At 46.9% G+C, this 14,402-nt stretch overlaps 1 protein-coding gene across 1 annotated transcript in view; it reads right to left on the reverse strand.

The window, feature by feature from the left end:
- LOC139052764 (nose resistant to fluoxetine protein 6-like) overlaps nucleotides 1-14,402 on the reverse strand; it is a 77,484-nt gene that overhangs the window by 18,148 nt on the left and 44,934 nt on the right. The gene's annotated exons all lie outside the window — the stretch shown is intronic.

A 14,402-nucleotide genomic window follows, 5' to 3' on the forward strand; every position in this document is an offset into this window, starting at 1 on the left:
CACAATGATGGAGAAAAGCATGCTTTCATTCCTCAAAAAAGATCAATATTTTCAACTCGGCGCTGAACATCACGCAAAAACGACACGGGGCGACTTTCAGCGGTTAAACGGTCCATGGAAACCGTGTCTAGTTCTGAATAAATGCGCAGACCTCCATTCGTTTTGAATGTTACATCTATGAATAGACAAAAACACGCAATTTCTAATATTGCAAGCTACGTCTCTATATTTGTGTACATGTAATCTGCAAATAATTTTATCGAAAATGATGCGTCCTGCCTGCCAGAAAGCAGATCCATTCTTTGACGGAGCAGCGCCCATCACGCAACCTTCCCGCAGCAACAAAACGAGCCCCTGTACCGACATTACCGTAACGGCGTGAGGGCTGTCTGCGCGCCAGCCGAGACGTTTCTGGACTGGCCATTGCATTGGTGCAGCTTTATGCAACCGCCGCCCGCTTCAGTCAACTCGGTCACCCATTGGCGACGGCACCCCGCATGTGGTAGGCGACGGTATGTCAACAACCGCTCCTATTGGAAAATGATTAGTCTTCTATCAGAGTTAAAGAATGGGTGCCAGGGGAAGGGAAGTGCAGTTGAGGGAGGCAAATAATTAGGGGGTCTAATGAATTTAGATTTGCCGGCATAAGGTGATGAAATTAGCTGGCGCAAGACAGGGGTAATCGAGATCGTTGGGAGGTGCCTTAATCCTGTATTGTGCACAGACAGACTAATATGATTATTATGATGATAATAATGATGATGATTAAAAGGAAATACACGAGCTTCTTCACATTTTGTCCCATCTAAATGCGGCCACCGCTTTCGGGATCAAACGCGTGGTGTCGAAACGAGCAGCGCATGCACAATATCCACTGAGCTGCCACAGCGCGTAAGGCTCCAAAATCACAATAGAGAGTTTTAGATTAGGGGACGCAAGTGGCTTGCGTACGCAAGAACTAGGGACCACACTACTGCGCATGCGTAGACTCAGACGTAAAGGTCTGCGTATGCGCAGTAGCGTGGGCTCTAGTCCTTGCGTACGCAAGCCGTTTGTGTCCCCTTATCTAAAACTCTCTAATGACCAACCCCAAAGAAACGTGTGCTGATTCACTCTTGCAGTACATGATTCGCTGCTACGACGAACAGGAGCCAGCGGGGCGCTGTAGCATAAGGAACCACCAAAGGCACAGCTGCAAACATTATTTCGTGCTCTCTTCTTTACAATTGCGAGCAGTGAGTGTATACACTTAAACTGTTCTGGTGTTATTGCACCGTGATCAAAACCTAGATTATTATATTTCCCAAATGCGGGTCAATAATGGAATCCTTTTGTGCTTTTTTTCTTTATCGTGCTTGCGCGCGCTCGGGAGAAATTGGAGGAGACAGTTCGAGTGAGTAAGCTAGCAAAAAGTTGTTGGTCACGGCGGCCTTTGCGAGCATGCGACAGAGGTACCGTAGACAGCCTTAATCTTGTAAGCAGCTGCGAGAATCACGTAAGAAGCAGTGGGAAAGGAAATTTTGCTTTGTGTACCACTGTGAGCTTCAACGAATTGACCTCAGTCTACGAGCGTTCTGCCGAGCAGACAGAACGTTGACGTCGCAATGCACAAAAAAATTTACCACATCGTACTTCCGCCCTTTTGACAGATCCCGACATCTAATTGACCTCCAGTTCATGCCATAGTTCATTTATTCCAATCAGTGTCAGCGTGGAGCTAAAATAGTGCGAATAAATGGCGCTAAATATGGCCGACCACTTTTCTTCAGCACGATGTTTTCTAAAGGACAATAAATGCAGGAAAACAGCCCATAAATCATACTTATGCATGACAAGTCAGCTATCATGAGAAATAGACTCCACATTAATTGGCGCGCATTTTCGTCGATTATCCTAACACAGTGCTTTAATAAGAGTCAGTCATCCTTCATTGTCTTTCAATGCAGGAAGGAAACGAAAACCATGACGCATAGTTCAACGGACGGCCATATGACGTCGTCAATATTGATGTAATCCACAACAATAACCTGCACTGCATGGAGTCAGGTGTCATCGGCCTATTTTTGTTTGTTTGTTGCTAGTCGCACAATGTTTCTTTGTGTCATAGTGTATTTTTATCCTCAAGGCAGAATATTACAAAGTGCAATGCCATAACTAGCCAATAATGTTTCTATAGACAACACCAGGGCAAACAAATAAGCGAATCCTCAATCACAGAAATCTAGTTAACTGTCTGCAGTTTTAAATCCCCCAGAAAATCAACAACAAAACACTGAAACTAAGTCTAGTTCTTTAGGCTCGTCATTTAGAAACACCTAAATTTTAAAAAACGCGGTTTCGTCCCAAATGCGCAGAATTACTACACAGCTATTACTACACAGCTATATTAAGTTGAGACAGTAGATTTATCGGCCGTATAAACTACGAAACATTCGCTTATTACAAAATAACAAGCATGGTGTCACGCGCGCACAAGGAAAGATCGGCAACTATCACTCGATGAACGCACAAACTCGCTATCAAAACTTGTAATGAGGAAGCGCGACAGCAGCAGCGAGCGAATTGACCTTCGTGCTGTCTCTCGCTTGAATGCGAACGAAGTGGCGAATACAGCGCTGACGGATTCGTCCCCCACCGCAAGTCGCTTTCGAGAAAGGGCACGCGCGGCCGGGCCATACGCAGCCGCTGGAGTAGAACGCCCGCCCCCCATTCCTCCCCTCTCCCCGATGACTTGCACGCGACGGAAAACGACGCGCTTCCTGCCCGCTTTACTCCCATGCGCTCGAGTTTGAGCCGCCATCGTCGCCTCACCCTCGCAAGCTTTTACTCGCAAATACAGCTTACGGCGCGTGGCGACGATGTTATCACCCTCGGACTTTCACGGAACATGATGGCGGCGACAACAGTGACGGCAGAAGTGCGGCTTGAAGGTCCATATAATTGCTATCGCAGTAATAAACAACATAGAATGGCAACATTAGAGGGAAGTATTTTCTAATCATGGCTTCTGCGCAGAACAAATATCAATCAGTAGAGGCCTTGCCCACACATGGTTAATGCCCGCTTTGTTTCTCTGAATAACTCACCATCCGATACATGAACCGCCAGCTGTCGCGAAGTATATTGAAGATATGGGAAACATGTATAGCTGAAGCATAATTTATGCCTCAGCTATATTAATTTAATGAGGCATAATTTATGCCTCATTAAAATTTTTTAGGCCTATTTAGATTTCATACCTGTTACGCTAACCGAACGTTGATAGTTGCAGAAATCCAATCGTATCTACTTTTTCGTGACCATTTTTAACTGGTGAAGAAAATATCCCTGATGGGCGCCGCGAATTCAAGCTGTGTAAACACATAAGGCTTGTTTAAAAGTGCAGTATGCTGACAGGGAGGACTTATCACAGTGCTATGCTCGGACAACTCAGCAAGCAATCAGCGTTGCTTGTAATACAATAAATATTGGGGTCCGCTTAGGGTTTCCTGTGATGACAACGTCGGGACGCTCCTTTATTGGGAAGAACTCCAGTATAGCAACACTGAGTTGGTTTAACGTGGAGTGGTTGTACAGAGCACGTGCATGGAATTCGAATCTACACTTATTCGCAATCAGTTTCACATGCCATGTTTCGCACTAAAAGGAAATGGCGCTACTTATGCCTCAATCGTGTTGTTATCAGTTTCACTCCTTATTAGCTGGAAAACACCGGAATCAACTTCGAAGAGATTTGTTTTTGACAGAAAGCAATTGGGTAATTTATTGGGTAAATATTGGGTGAATATTGAAAGTTAAAAAGATAATGTCTTAATACGTTCCCGTGTGGGCATCAGATATTACAGGGTGCAGAGCGCAGGGTACAGAGTCAACATAATTAGTTAGTAGAAATTGTCGGTGGCATATGGAGCCACAGAAATATCGTACATGGTAAAACAATCATAAACGTGGGACCTAAATACGCGGCATCTGGGAAGGGTGTTACCAGGTGCATGGCATAGTCGTAGACGCGTATGAATCGCCAGTCGAAAACGGCGAGAGCGTGTCTTCCCGTGTTGGTAGTCGTTCTTACGCACTATATGGTAAGAGGTTGCGCCGGTTTTATGAAGCGTGAAATTTATCGTTTATGCTGTTATTTATCAAAGACACATATACTATCGCTATCGTCACCAGACATTTGTGTTATACCGTAAATTTTTGCACAGGGTGTGCACTGCCCCTGATTCCTTTTTTGCAAATGGGTAGGGGTCTCCCAATGAAATAACAACGTTTATAACGTCTCCAATAAAGGGACAGTGATGATACACAATTATTACGATCATATACCTTGTATGACGGTCATCAAAGGCCATGACGATGGTCGTACGTATGATTCGGTATTTGGTCAGCATGAGTCACAATTTTAAAGTAAAATAAATTGTCGAGCTTGACCTGGCGGAACACCACAATGAGCTAAAGCTCCGAAGTAATTTGGACTGTCTGTAATTCTTTAGCCTGCACAGTATTTATGCATTGTGGCCCCATCGGTATGTGGCCGTTGGGGTGGAACACGCATTCTCGTACTCAGCAGTGCAACCCCGTAGTTGTGCACTGAGCCATCACGGCACGCGTGACTCGCGATCTTGAAACAGGCAATTTAACTATGCCTCTTGGGCTGGCATTCGCAAATAGAAAGAGGAAAGGGAGAGGGAAAGGCAGGAAGGTTAGCAACAGTAAATAACGTTTGTGTAGCAGCTGCTGCGGGAAAGGCTAAAGGTTACCAAAGGTGATAGAAGAAAAGAGAAGAAGAATATTTGGAGAAGTACGCGCACTAAGGCGAAGCGACGAGCTAAACATTTTCAAAGCAGGTCGCAAAGTCCATAAGTCCTTATGTTATGAAGAAGCGTCTGAAACCTTCAGTTTTAAATTTCGTCTGGGCAACTTTCATAGCCTGATTACCTCCGTCAAAGGGCGGACGTACAGGTTGCCAAGCATGGTCGAGAGCGATTTTCTATCCATGCACAGTGTAAATGGCACAGCCTCGAAAAGGGTACCTGATCGTTTCCTCAGAGGCGCCGTTGTCCTAAGCTGGTCTGTCGGCCATTCCCATGCGAAAGCAATAGGCATTTCTGAATGCCACGTCGAGCTGTATTCGCAAACACTTAGCATTGAAATCATGCCTGAGATTTACGATCTCCGCGGTGATGATCTCGTTCTGAAACACGTGGCTACCATGACTGACAGGCAGTGTAGTTCCTAAAAAAAAAGGAAACTCAGGGAAGGGATGTTTTGCGCATGCAGAAACAGGCTCTCAGTGAAGGTATCCCTAATGTAAGCAAAGATGCAGCGCTCTCAATGGAATTGCGAAATGTTTCTAGGGCGTGAAGTGTAGGCAACGGTGACTGCAGATTTGTGGGCAAAGTGACAAAATGAGAAACATACCATAATTCTACCAAAACAAAATGCTCTTCTGTGAGATGTAACGATGTCGTGAGAGTCGCGTTTCAAGTGTAGCAAAGATGCGAACACGTAAACTTCCATGTGATGCCCTCCTCAAAAGTTCATAACAAACATATATTTATGAAATCTTAACATATTATAATAACCTTTTGAAGTTTCATTTAAAGCGAATGTATTTATTTGCCTCTTTCGCCCATTTTCGTCCTTACCGGTCGTTAATTGGGCTATCAACGCCGAGGCACAGACGGTGATACAAAGGGTCCTTGCTGCCTACAAATGAGCAGCGGAGCGCGTTCATTGGCGTGCGCTGACTGAGCTCTCTGAGGCACACGTCACACAGTGTTGCCAATTTAGCCATTTTTAGCAAAGTCTAGCTACTTTTGGGCTCAACCAGCTACGAAAAATTTAATTTAGCTGCGAGTAGCTGTTTTAGCTCCTTTTTTCAAAATGTAGCTCCTAATCCAGCTTTTTTGGCTAAGTCTAGCTTTAGTCTAGCCAGATTTCTGAATCACTATTCTTGGTGCGAAAAAATACTTGCTACACAACGCTACCCATGATACAACTGGCGCTGGGCATATAGCGCCATCTAGCGGCTTTTCAATAAGGTACAAACCAAACCAATATATGTCCCGTGGCGAGAGAAAGAAGGAAATCATCGAGGCACACCCGTTCGCAGAAGACTGCCAACGGGTGTGCCTCGCTGCCGCACTGAGGAAAAGAGTACATAAACAAAAGAGAGGTGATGCCTCGGCGCGCCTACTAACGGGTGTCGCTTATCGCGCGGGGGCTCCCATGAGCATCCAATCAATGCTCGCGGTACAATATTGTACGTACATGTGCGTACGCAGGTCGCAGCATTCCAGTTACTGAAACGCCACGTGGGCACAAGACAAGCCTCAGACACTTAACGTTTCTGCGCGGCGACCACGAGGCGCCACGCACCCGCGCATCTCTCTCTCCTAGCGGTTGGAAGCTGGTCTTCAGGATATGTCTGACGCGTCCAACTACAAGCACCAGCATCTGCTTTAATCTGGTTTCCATCCGTTGTGATCAGTTGAAACCCACAAAAGGCGCCGTTATGGGTAGCAAAAGTGCGGCGTGCTGAAGCCGCTTTCACGGGCGGGAGCTGGCGCGTTTCATCTCACGTACCCATCCAAACTATAGCTGCTCCAAGTGCGTCGCTGTCACGGCCGGTCATGTGCAGACAGAAGGCACGAGACAAGAATTAATGCCAGAGTTTGAATGAATTTGTGGTTACTCTGTTGCAACAGAAACCGGCGTAGGTTCAAGCATTTGGCGTTCATTTACTCGCCCTAATGCACCTTGTTTGTTATTTCCTCTGCGATGATCTCTCCTTTGTTGATGTTGCTACCGTTTTTAATTCCGTGGGAAGCAATATTTTTTCGCCGGTGTCAAAGAAATCAGTGCCTATTTAAGCACCTAGAGCCATGCGAACGAACGCTGACTGGTTCACGAAATCGAATGTACGAGAACATGTGAGAAAAATGCACTGATGACAGTTGGAGAGATTGTAGCCTTGCTCGTGCAAAATTCTCCCTCTCCTCATCAATTACATGCGTTGCCGTCCGGATTAATAAAAAAATCTCTACGTGTTTTCTGAAGCGTGCCTTGTCTCCAGACCAATGGGGATATGCGCTCCTGTGGGAGAGTGCGAGGGAGCTTGTACCACCCATGTGAGATGTTTGCTCGTCTGCATGCTTCGGTGCGAACAAACTAACAAACACGCCACGCCCTATGGGGAACCAGCGCTGGATAGGCGGCGCGTCGAAAAGAGTGAGTTGCACGCTGCCCTGGCGACGAAACGCGGCATATTCCAGCCACACAACCAGACGACACACACACATACGCAGCCGTATTATAGTTCGTATGTTTCCGTTTTCGCGCCGCTTCAAGTGGACAGTTTTTGTAAAGAAGCTAGCGCCATCAAGTGAAGAAATGACAAAAGAAGCTTTTTAAGCTTTACATGTTTTTCACAGTGCGTCGCGGCGAGCACGTGTGTTTCTTTAACGGTTGCGTCGTGTATCGATGCCATGCTTGCGTGGCTGCCTGCCTCGCAAATCTAGCAGTTATGGCTCCGGTCGTGCTGCGCTATGGTATCGTAAGTATTAGTTAGCGTGAAGATATTCCATATTTCTCTGGCTAGACATAAAAAATTCTGATGTTACTTCGCCACAGCTGTCAATGGAGAAGAAAGCTTTATCGCATCAGCTGACTCGCGCAAGCAAAGGTTTGAGTGCTCCGCTGCTTGATCCGTAACAATCCTGGCTACATTTAGCACTAATTACATAAATTTGCCGGATGCATCTCAGCGCCGAGTCCTCATCCGCATTTTTATGAGCACATAGATGGCTTAGTCGCGCGTGCGCCGGCACTATGCGCATACAACTCGTATTACAAGGCAGCTTCCCTCCCACATAATTCTTGGCAATGAATGGATAATTTTTACCTTTCGTATCGTTCACTAGGTGCGGTGGTGTTGGAAGGGGCTTGGCGGTGGCATTGCGAAGGAAAAATGGTATACATATGCCGGATGGTGCATGCTATTGCTCATTTTGTTTCCGACGAAATACCGACTGCAGATTCTGCTGTTTGGTACTGTCTGCCATGGCTGACCGTCTTCACTATCGAATAAACCAAGGATACACTGACTGACTGACTGAATAAACTTTATTGAAACCAGCAAGAGATGGTGGCTGGGCCTAGGCCTCCCACGTGGGGATGTCGAGGTGTTGCCTCTTCGCCGCCTCGCAGGCCTGCTGGGTCGCCAAGAGTTGGTCGTCAAGGTTGGGGCTACGCAGGGCAGCGTGCCATCTCGACGAGAGGGTCGTGGGGTTAGTGTCGGGGTATTGGTGTGTACAGTCCCAAAGCATGTGTGGAAGTGTGGCTGGCTGTGTCTTGCAGATATGGCACATGGGATTGGGGTAAATGTCTGGGTAGATCTTGTTGTAAAGTTGTAACGAGGGGTAAGTATTGGTTTGTAGCAGGCAGAAAGTTGTAGCCTGCGCTCGGGATAGTTCGTTGTGTGGGCCGGGGAAGGTTCTACGCTCTAAGTAGAATGACTTCACCAGATCATTGTAGCGTGTCAGGCGATCCCTACCGGTGGGGGCAGCCTCCCCTTCTCCCGCGCGGTTAACTAGGCCTCGCGCTATGGAGTGGGTAACCTCGTTGAGGTTGGGGAGGTGCTCGCGAAATTTGATTTAGAAACCAGCCCGACACCGCTTGACAGGGCGATAAGACGGGAGCTTACTCCGCTTGCCTGACTGCTTGGATCCAACGCCGCCGCCGTTCTTGTTCGTAGGGTTTAGATGGAAAGACGCAGATGGATAAATCCTCCCTCATCCCGACTTAGTTGTGGCACTTGTATACGCAACAGTATCGTTGGCGCCCTTTTGTTTTCCTTCGACTTTAAGGGCACGCAACGCAATTTTCGTCCGCGGGGGAGGCTGCATTGTGCACGTTCTAACCGCCAGGGCGGCGCTGCAGGTGCCGTGAAAACTCCAGCGCTGGTTCCCCATAAATAAGAAGCGATGATCGCCGGTTACCAAACCGTGCCTTAGCTTCGTTTTCGAGAAGCGCTACCATGCGACCTCCGGGGTTTCGACGCTACGGATGGCCAGCCAGTGGCGCTCTGTGCTCCATTCGTCGGCATTTCGTTCGAGAAGCGCTACCGTACGACATTCGGCGTTTTGATGCTACTGACGCCGAGCCAGCGCGGATGATCAACCGCGCTCCCTTCGTCAGGACGGCCACATCGTGATCCTGCGGTCATCAGACTGTCTCTGTGGCCGCACAGACTTCAGATATTGCTTTGCATTTGTTACAATGCTTTCTCGAACAGTTAAGTTTTTTACGTGTGGTTGACAATTCCTCTTTATCATTATTCTTAGTCCGAAATGTAATTTGAGAGGGCGACGTACATATAGTTTTAGGATTATTAGAGACACGCACAACATGGCAGACAAGAGCAAAACGTACAGTGTTTCAGAGACTGCTGGCTTAAAGAGGATAAGTACAAGGAGTGGCTCATGGCGACATCTGATAACCCCTTCAAGGCTTTTTGCAAATTTTGCTTATGTCCTATCGAGACGAAGAAAGCGAGCACCGATAAGCACGCCACGTGTACAAAGCACCTGGCATGTGTGCCACGTAACTGACCTATAATTGACGTCATGCCACGTACAACACCAAGTCCTATGAAGCAAGCAGAAACCATCCTTGCCCTTTTTCTTGCTGAACATTGCGCGATGAACACCACCGACCACTTGGGAGAAGATTGCAAGCGGATTTTTTATGATAGTCAGATCTAAGATCAAGGTTCAGCGCACAAAGTGTACTAATCTCATAAAGAGCAAAACGAAAACAAGGTAGAAGCATGAGCCAACCTTTTGACAATGGACTTGTCTTTTTGGAGGCCTTGAGAAAGACAAGTCCACTTGTCGAAACGTTGGCTCCCGCTTTTGTCTTCTCGTTTTGCTCATTGTCTTGAATTTCCATCTCCCGTCTTCCGCGTGTTTTCCCTAATCTCCCAAAAAACTTAGCTGGACTGCATAAAAAAAATCGCGGAGGGAAGTTATTGCCGAACAAAAGTACAGCATTCCGAATGTCGTCAAGGTCCTCGGCATCGTCATCGCATATTATTCCCTGTCAAACGGTGAGGTCGTTTTCGACTTTCCTTACCACGCAAGAAGTCGAACAGTGCAATGCTGAAGACATCGCCTCAACGCTTTTATAAAGATTGCGGCATAAAGGTTTGAACCCCAAAAACCTTGTTGGCATTGGAGTAGACAATGCAAGCGTCAGGAAGGGTGTGAATAGTGGCGTCCACACTCGACTAAGAAATGAAATTCCTCTTGTTATGGTGCGAGGTGTCTGCCATTCTCTTCAGTTTTCAGTTTCGCATGCGTCGGTTATCTTGTCGCGAAATATAGAACTTCTGGCGAGTGAGACATACCGATGTTTTGCTCACTCCTAAACAAGCAAGTTGGAATACCAAAGCGTCTACCACGAAATAAACGAAGGAGAGGCTCCACTTACTACGCGGCTAGCCTGTGCCACAGGCTGGTTGCCAATATAAACGGCAGTAAATAAGATACTTGTGCAATGGGCTAAACTGAAGGAAGTTTTTGAAAAAGCATAGGGATACAAAAATTGCTCCACTACAATGATACTTTAGCAAATGTACGGTGACCCCCAAAAGAAATGCTACGTACCGGTTCTGGACTGAATTTTACCGAAGGTTCAGCTTGTCAACCAATCCTATCAAGCGTTAAAAGCAAGACCCGAAGAAATTTTTTCAAGATCTGACAAACCTTGTGAAGTAGACATCCACAAGAGCATCTTTGCCAACTACCCGATACAACAGGTTAACGGTCAATATCAACGAGCATCTCCAGCCAAATGGCTACTTTGGTCACCGGTTTGTAACAGCCTTCCGAGACCTACGATTGCCACGCCACGACACAAGGAGGAGGGGAAGAGTCTTTGGAAGGAAGAGCAACTCGACGTTTCATTGTGGAACTCTTTCAACCAGTGTATCGTGCGGTGTCGCAGGCAACACATGACCAGAGGCTCCAAGCAAGGGGAGCGGAAAGCGTGCCCGTTCATTCAACAGCCGTGTATATATGCACTAAGTGGGAGAGGGTGTGTTCCCTCACCACCATACGTCATGGGCGATACCGATATCTGTCACGTCACACGTGCCATAGATGCGAAGCCAGCGCTGCGCCAGATACGATACAACCAGGTGCGTCAGCAGCTTCCAGAAAACATTCAGTCCTTCTCTGTTCAGTCTCCTCTCTGTAGAGCACGCACTGAAATCAATAGATGAGGTAATTACGTAATTGGCGTCACATTTTCACTCCGTGAATGTCGTGCCCGCTGGCGTGACGCCGTGGAGGAATAAAGTCGAGCGTTTATGGGTAGAAACACCTTTGCTGAGCTGGCCACGCCCGCCATAACAGTGCTGCTGTTGCCTTTTTTAAACGCTGAAGTAAAATACGCTTTGGGGACGTGAGCATTGCGAAGAGCAAGCGTCGTAATACTCCGACGATGACACACTAAATGCGCTACAAAGCGTACGGGACGGGCTTCTCAGGCACGAAAAACAAATTTGTGAATATAGCTTGCCGAGTGACGTGGTAGCGAAAACTTGCACGATGGCATCGTACACAACGGCAGCGAATGATTCTGCACGCAGCAGATATTGTGCAAAAATTGTGCGCACGGCAAGGCTGATTGCCTGTACGTACTGCCATAGCTTTTTGTGTACTTCTACTGCCTGTGAGGCTGCCTATTTAGGCATTTCGAGGCCGGGTCATTCCTATGTTTGTTAAAGATTATATAGTGCGTATTGTAAGTTCGCTGCTTATTTTGGTGTATATATTGGACTCATCTGGTATAATCGTTTTGATCTTCTCACGTTCGCAAATTGATCTTTATCGCTCGGCCTTGCCATGTAATATGGGTTACATTTATGTAATATAGCCCTTTTTTGTTCGCCAATGTGTTTGGTTGTACGCTTAGAAGTATGATAAAATCTCTATTGTACGTTATGTGTATGAAATACTTTTCTAGATGAGCAATAATTGCATTATTCACGAAATCAGCCAACATCCTTTGGTGAGTCTAGCTGGTTGCGATGTCTCTGCGTGACGACATTGCAAAGGAGAGAGCAAACACTTTTTCATTGCGTTTGACCCGAGATTTTCAGTTCCCTGCTGCATGCAGTGAAATAATATTTGGCTCACATGTTCAACGCTTTCTCATCAAGAGAAAGGCAACGTTATTTCACTGTGTTCAATAAGTGTTGCAGGGCCCCTTAAGGCCTTACAAACTGGGATATATAGTGCAAGAATGACAGAGGGACAAGCAGGAACACGGGACGAGCTGCTTGTCCCTGTGTCATTCTTGCGCTATGTATCCCAGTTTGTAGGTATCCCACCAACAAGCCCAAACTTCTTCCCCTTAAGGCCATGTGGTAAAACACGAGCCAAATATATACACTTAGGCATCTTTAGCCAAGTGAGGCGCGGTCGTTGTCAGTACGACTGTCACCATGGAAGCCACTCAGCATTCCTGTCAAAAAGATGGCTCTTCGCCGTCTTAGACATCAGTCTAGAAAGCGTCGTCGGCTAGTCGTCGTCCCATAGTCGTGGTAGTCGCTAGGCCATAGCCATTGCCATGGAATCGTGATCATGCCTCCACTGTTGTGTTTGTGGTCATGCTATCGTAGTTGCCATGGTACCATCATCATCATGCAGCCATCATTATAACACAGTCGTCGTCGTTGTCATCGTGGCCGTCTTGTCGTCGTTGCCGTGGTGTTAACCCCTTTGCGAAGTGAATGAGCGCGATTCGTATGAACGGGATCGTGTGATCAGTTTCAAAACCAGACGTTCGCTTATCTACTTGAAATTAAGCCTTGCGGTTGTCGGTCGGCAAACTAAACCCATTGCTGCACGACAAACGAGGAAGCTTGCCTACGATAGGCGTTACTGTACGTGTAGAACACACAACCAAAAGGAGCACGTTATCCCGCGGAAACACTTGTCAGAGTAGGTGAGTGCTTCACCTGCACATAGATCCTATCCGAACCACCACTGGTTGCCGACGTGGCCCATGGCTCCAAACTCATCCTACACGAAGTGATTGACAAATTATTTCTCGGCCGCCTCCCGGACCTATCGATTGGAGATCCTGAGCATGCTGCTCTACGCGTCCCTGAACTTGGTATTTGGTGACTTTCAGCTGCACAACCTTTGTTCTTCGAGGACTCGCCATGTTTTTGCGCCAACCACCGTTAACGCTAGGCATCAGTCTCGGCCGCAATAACGACGACATCCCGCCGCTGCGCGACCCTGTCAGGTTCTTGAAGTTCATCGACAGTTACGGATCGTACAAGGAAAGCCAACTGGGTGAGTTAGAACGTATCCGTAGTAGCAGCGCAGTAAATAACGCACAAAGAAAAAGATCGTACAAGCGGCTGTCCGAAGCGTAGACCTAGAGTCTTTGTAGAAAATAAACGGGATGCACTACGAACAAAGTACTTTATTCGAAAAGAAGCGGGACATATATGCCACGAACAACACAGACAACAAAGTGAGAAAAAAATTAACCGATGATAAGGATACTCCCTAATGAGCAATTTGAGCACAGCTCTATACGTGTTTTAATTTCGCGATATATTGAGGCAAAGAGTTTGAGAGAGACATGTAGCGAAATCGGCAATCGTCGAAAATCTGATCTGCAGGTGAAATGCGTTGGCATTTATACATGACTCGTCGAAGGATGCAGTGCAATCGCTGGTACCGCGTAGCTTCCAGAAAGTATTACACGATTCGCGTCGCGCATGCAATCAGATTACAAAACAATCAGAAACCATGGCAATCGAAACAAGAGCGAAGGACACCAAGCCAAGCAAACCAAACAAGCGCGAGCGAGAGTTCACGTGAGTCGACGATAGTATGAAACGATCAATTACGAGTACGCATCTAGTGGTTGGGAGGGTCCGCATGACGCTAGTTTCCCGCGCGCATGTCACTGAAGAAGCCGCTCTCACTGGTCTCTGCCGTTCGCCGCTCGCGTGTCTCCATATTTCGCTCTACTTTCACTCTTTGATCTTTCACTGCTCTCATTCGCTCGGTTACGCCGCCGACGCCGACGCTCACTGCAGAAACGAGTGCCTAAGATCTTAGCTCTAAAAACTTAAATAATATACGAATACAGGGCTGTTACACCCGAATAATACAAAAAACAAGCTAAGAGTGACCGAGGAACGTAAGAACAATGTATCTTGTTCGTAGTATAATGCCATCTTTGCTTTCGAATAAAGTTTCATTTGGCGGTAGGCGTTGTTTCCGTTCTGTGTACAATTTTACTTCGTGCTGCTGCTATTCACCCACCAATCATCTCGGAGCCATCAGTTATAGAACTGGCATAACCCC

Source organism: Dermacentor albipictus, unplaced genomic scaffold (assembly GCF_038994185.2).
Source record: "Dermacentor albipictus isolate Rhodes 1998 colony unplaced genomic scaffold, USDA_Dalb.pri_finalv2 scaffold_33, whole genome shotgun sequence".
NCBI classification, from domain to species: domain Eukaryota; kingdom Metazoa; phylum Arthropoda; class Arachnida; order Ixodida; family Ixodidae; genus Dermacentor; species Dermacentor albipictus.